The 5257-nt window shown below is 62.9% G+C and overlaps 1 non-coding gene across 1 annotated transcript; it reads left to right on the top strand.

Moving 5' to 3' along the window:
- The first annotated feature begins 1594 nt into the window (after window positions 1–1594).
- LOC131868452 (5S ribosomal RNA) lies at window positions 1595–1713 on the top strand. The gene has a single exon (XR_009366905.1). It is a non-coding gene; the product is annotated as a 5S ribosomal RNA (ribosomal RNA).
- Window positions 1714–5257: the final 3544 nt, after the last annotated feature.

Genomic DNA, 5257 nt, shown 5'->3' with positions numbered 1-5257 from the left:
TTGGAGCACACTTCAGAGCGCTCCTTGGTACGCACCAGGGCGCGCAACCCAGCCAAGGTGCTCACCCCGGCGAAGGTGCACGCGAGGTGCGCACCCGGGGCAAACCGGGCTCGGACTTCGTGCACGCCGCACCTTGGAGCACACATCGGAGCGCTCCCGGGTTCGCACCAGCATTGCGCACCTTTGATGCGCTGCCTTCACTAATTTCCAGAAAAGGCAAAAAAAAGAAAAAAATGAGATTTTAAAATTTCCGTTTTGAAAGATAGTGAAAAAAACGGAACGCGGGTGCCATCTTGAGCCCGCCCTGGTGTGCAGCCCAGGCAAGTTGTGCGCACCAAGGCACCCACCCTGGCCAAGGTGGGTCACGGGGTGGGTCCTAGGGTGGGTAACGGGGTGGGTACTAAGGTGCGTGCCAAGGTGGGTCATAGGGTGGGTGCCAAGGTGGGCACCAGGGTGGGTGTGCACCAACCCTAGCCAGGGTAGGTCACGGGGTGGTTGTCGGGGTGGGCGTCAAGGAGCCAAGGTGGGTGGCAAGTAGCCAAGTTGCGTGCCAAGGTGGGTGTCGGGGTGGGTGCCAAGGATCCAAGGTGGGTGCCAAGGAACCAAGGTGGGTGTCTGGGTGGGTGCCGAGGTGGGAGCCAGGGTGGGTCCCAAGGTGAGTGCAAAGGTGGGTGCCAGGGTCAAGGTGAGTGCCAATGTGGGTTCCAAGGTGCCAGGGTCAGGGTGAGTGCCAATGTGGGTTCAAAGGTGCTAAGTTGGGTGCGAGGTTGGGTGCGAGGGTGGGTGGGTGCCAAGGTGTGCTAGGTGGAAGCCCGGGTGGGTCGGCATCCCATGGGTGTCGAGTTGGGTGCCTGATGGGTGCTTCTTGTCAAGTTTTAGTCGTCGGGACTCATTTCGAGCCTTAGAGGTCGTTTCTTGTCCGGTTGCCCTGTCTTCGACCTGGGAACCCAATTTTGGTCCTCGGGTCCCATTTTTTTTTGTCTCGCATCCCACTTTTGGCCTGTGGCCTTTTCGGGGTCGATTCTCGTTTTGGGCATCAGAGCATGTTTCTTCTCCTAAAACCCAATATTTGTTTATTAAGTCTCGGAACACATTTTTGTTCTCGTGGACCCATCATGGGTCTTGGAACGCATTTGTGGTCCTTGGGTCCCATTTTGCATCCCGAAACTTGTGTTTTGGTGCTTGATCCCTATTTTGGGTGCCCACCTTGCACCAAGTGCGCACCCGGGGCAAACCGAGCGCCTTGGTGCACCGGGGCAAGATCGAGCGTGCACCCGAGGCGCCCCGAACATGCACCAAGGTGCACTCGGCCCACATGTGAGCGCAGGTCGTTGCGCCCGAGGTGGTGTGTGGGCACCGCGTTGCAGACGGGACACTGCACGCACACGACGCCCCCTACAGGTGCACGCACGTAGGCCGGGCCGGGTGCACACCCGACGCCCTAGCAAGGTGCGCGCACCCGGGCAGGGCTCACACTTGGCGAACGGGGCGCACTTCGCGAGGGAGGGTGTGCACCTCGACGGGGGTGGGTGGCCGGGGTGGATTCGCACGTGGGTCGCGGTTTGCTAAGTACACACTGCGACAAGCTCATAACGGGTGCGATCATACCAGCGTTAGTGCACCGGATCCCATCAGAACTCCGCAGTTAAGCGCGCTTGGGCCGGAGTAGTACTGGGATGGGTGACCTCCCGGGAAGTCCCGGTGTTGCACCCTTTTTTAGTTTTTCGCCGGGCATCGCAATGCTATTTGAATAAACCTTTTGCCCGTTTGCGTTCTCGTCGGGGCCGGGCCGGGCCGGGGTGCGCTGCCCGCACTACCGCGCGCGCGGGGGCGACACCGAGCGCGCACCCGAGGCGCCCCGAGCACACAGGCCACGGTGCAACCCGGGCGTTGTGCGCGCACCCCGGTGCGCCCGAGGTGCTGCGCGCGCACCCAGGTGAAATCGGTGTGCACCTCGGCCAGTGCGCGCTCGGTCGAGTCGCGCACGTTGGCCAAGGTGCACGGTGATGTTTCTTACTCTAAGGTTCCGCACCAGACGCCCGGGACAGGTGAGCGAAGCTGGGCGGGGCCGGGTGCGCGGCCGGGGCAGGTGCACGCAGCTGGAGAGAGCTTTGGAGCACACTTCGGAGCGCACCAATGATGCGCTCCATTCAAAAGTTTCCTGAAAAGGCAAAAAAAGTTGAGATTATAGAATTTCCCACTTGAGAGATTGTAAAAAAAAAAAATTTAAAATGAAGGAAACGCGGGTGCCAAGGTGTGCGCAGCCCAGCCAAGGTGTGCGCACCAAGGCGCCCACCCTGGCGAAGGTGCACGCAAGGTGCGCACCCGAGGCAAACCGGACAATTAACCCAACTTTCGACTTCGCGCGCACCTTGGAGCGCACTTCGGAGCGCTCCTTGGTGCGCACCAATCTTGGGCACCTCGGAGTGCACCATGGCGCCCACCAAGGTGCGCACCCGGGGCAAACCGAGCTCCGACTTCGTGCGCACCTTGGAGCGCACGAAAGGTGCGCACCATGGCGCCCACCAAGGTGCGCAGCCCAGCCAAGGCGTGCGCATCAAGGTGCGCACCCTGGCGAAGGTGCGCACCCGGGGCAAACCGAGCTCCGACTTCGTGCGCACCTTGGAGCGCACAAAAGGTGCGCAACCCAGCCAAGGTGTGCGCACCCCGGTCAAACCGAGCTCCGAATCGTGCGCACCAGAGGTGCACGCCATCGTGCGCACCTTGGAGCACACTTCGGAGCCCTCCTTGGTGCGCGCCGATGTTGCGCACCTCGGAGCGCACCCGGGGAAAACAATGCAATTAACCCGACTTTCGACTTCGTGGGCACCTCGGAGCGCTCTCGGGTTCGCACCTCGGAGCACACCGAGGTGCGCACCTTTGATGCGCTGCCTTCACCAATTTCCAGAAAAGGCAAGAAAACATTGAGAAGGTGTGCGCACCGAGGTGCCCACCCTGGCGAAGGTGCACGCGAGGTGCGCACCCGGGGCAAACCGGGCTCCGACTTCGTGCACGCCGCACCTTGGAGCACACTTCGGAGCGCTCCTTGGTGCGCACCAGGGCGCGCAACCCAGCCGAGGTGCCCACCCCGGCGAAGGTGCACGCGAGGTGCGCACCCGGGGCAAACCGGGCTCCGACTTCGTGCACGCCATGGTGCCCACCGCGGCGAAGGTGCACGCGAGGTGCGCACCCGGGGCAAACCGGGCTCCGACTTCGTGCACGCCGCACCTTGGAGCACACTTCGGAGCGCTCCTTGGTGCGCACCATGGTGCCCACCAGGGCGCGCAACCCCGCCGAAGGTGCACGCGAGGTGCGCACCCGGGGCAAACCGGGCTCCGACTTCGTGCACGCCGCACCTTGGAGCACACTTCGGAGCGCTCCTTGGTGCGCACCATGGTGCCCACCAGGGCGCGCAACCCCGCCGAAGGTGCACGCGAGGTGCGCACCCGGGGCAAACCGGGCTCCGACTTCGTGCACGCCGCACCTTGGAGCACACTTCGGAGCGCTCCTTGGTGCGCACCAGGGCGCGCAACCCAGCCGAGGTGCCCACCCCGGCGAAGGTGCACGCGAGGTGCGTACCCGGGGCAAACCGGGCTCCGACTTCGTGCACGCCGCACCTTGGAGCACACTTCGGAGCGCTCCTTGGTGCGCACCATGGTGCCCACCAGGCCGCGCAACCCAGCCAAGGTGTGCGCACCAAGGTGCACGCGAGGTGCGCACCCGGGGCAAACCGGGGTCCGACTTCGTGCACGCCGCACCTTGGAGCACACATCGGGGCGCTCCCGGGTTCGCACCGGCGTTGCGCACCGTGGTGGGCACCTCGGAGCACACCAAGGTGGGCAGCGAGGTGCGCACCTTTGATGCGATGCCTTCACTAATTTCCATAAAAGGCAAAAAAAAAATGAGATTTTAAAATTTCCGTTTTGAAAGATAGTGAGAAAAAGGGAATGCTGGTGCCATCTTGAGCCCGCCCTGGTGCGCAGCCCAGCCAAGGTGTGCGCACCAAGGTGCCCACCCTGGCGAAGGTGCGCGCCCGGGCAATTAACCCAACTTCCAACTTCGCGCGCGCCAGGGTGGGAGCGCACCCAACAACCGGGCCTGGGAAGAGCCAATGCGAGAAACCCCACCAAACGCTCTGACAAAAAAAGAGGGGGCGCTCCAGTAACCCCGCTTCGGAGCGCACCCTGGGCAAACCCAGCCAAGGTGCCCACCCCGGCCAAGGTGCAGGCGAGGTGCGCACCCGGGGCAAACCGGGCTCCGACAACGTGCACGCCGCACCTTGGAGCACACTTCGTAGCGCTCCCGGGTGCGCACCTCAGAGCACACCAAGGTGGGCAGCGAGGTGCGCACCTTTGATGCGCTGCCTTCACTAATTTCCAGAAAAGGCAAAAAAAAAAGGAGATTTTAAAATTTCCGTTTTGAAAGATAGTGAAAAAAACGGAACGCGCGTGCCATCTTGAGCCCGCCCTGGTGCGCAGCCCAGGTAAGGTGCCCACCCTGGCAAAGGTGCGCACCCGGGCAATTAACCCTACTTCCGACTTCGTGCGCGCCAGGGTGGCAACCGGGCCTCGGAAGAGCCAATGCGAGAAACCCCACCAAACGCTCCGACAAAAAAAGAGGCGGCGCTCCAATAACCCCGCTTCGGAGCGCAGCCGGGGCAAACCCAGCCAAGGTGCCCACCCCGACGAAGGTGCACGCGAGGTGCGCACCCGGGGCAAACCGGGCTCCGACAACGTGCACGCAGCACCTTGGAGCACACTTCGAAGCACTCCCGGGTGCCCACCGGCGTTGCGCACCGTGGTGGGCAGCGAGGTGCGCACCTTTGATGCGCTGCCTTCACTAATTTCCAGAAAAAGGCAAAAAAAAATGAGATTTTAAAATTTCCGTTTTGAAAGATAGTGAAAAAAAAGGAACGCGGGTGCCATCTTGAGCCCGCCCTGGTGCGCAGCCCAGGCAAGGCATGCGCACCAAGGTGCCCACCCGAGGTGCACACCCGGGGCAAACCGGGCTCCGACTTCGTGCAGGCCGCACCTTGGAGCACACTTCGGAGCGCTCCTTGGTGCGCACCATGGTGCCCACCAGGGCGCGCAACCCAGCCAAGGTCTGCACACCAAGGTGCCCACCCCGGCGAAGGTGCACGCGAGGTGCGCACCCGGGGCAAACCGGGCTCCGACTTCGTGCACGCCATGGTGCCCACCGCGGCGAAGGTGCACGCGAGGTGCGCACCCGGGGCAAACCGGGCTCCGACTTCGTGCAC

The sequence above is a fragment of the Cryptomeria japonica genome, unplaced genomic scaffold, assembly GCF_030272615.1.
Source record: "Cryptomeria japonica unplaced genomic scaffold, Sugi_1.0 HiC_scaffold_207, whole genome shotgun sequence".
NCBI lineage: Eukaryota > Viridiplantae > Streptophyta > Pinopsida > Cupressales > Cupressaceae > Cryptomeria > Cryptomeria japonica.
This window is presented reverse-complemented; position numbering and strand designations above follow the sequence as displayed.